Raw genomic sequence first — 224 nt, forward strand, 5'->3', positions numbered from 1 at the left:
CGTTCCTCTGCCCCCCCCCCCCCCCCCTCCGCCGGCCGCGGCTGGGCTGAGCCGTTCCCCACCAGCTTCCCAAAGGGAAAGGGACCGTCCTGCCCCCCTGGCGGCGGTGCTGAGACCTTCAGACTTGTCTCCCGTGTGCCGCAGGGCTCTGCCGGGCAGCTCCTCCCTTCCTCCTGCAGACCCGAGCATGGACGCGGTCCCCTCTGCCCCTCCTGCGGCGGGCG

Source organism: Merops nubicus, unplaced genomic scaffold, assembly GCF_000691845.1.
Source record: "Merops nubicus isolate BGI_N331 unplaced genomic scaffold, ASM69184v1 scaffold32867, whole genome shotgun sequence".
Lineage (NCBI taxonomy): Eukaryota > Metazoa > Chordata > Aves > Coraciiformes > Meropidae > Merops > Merops nubicus.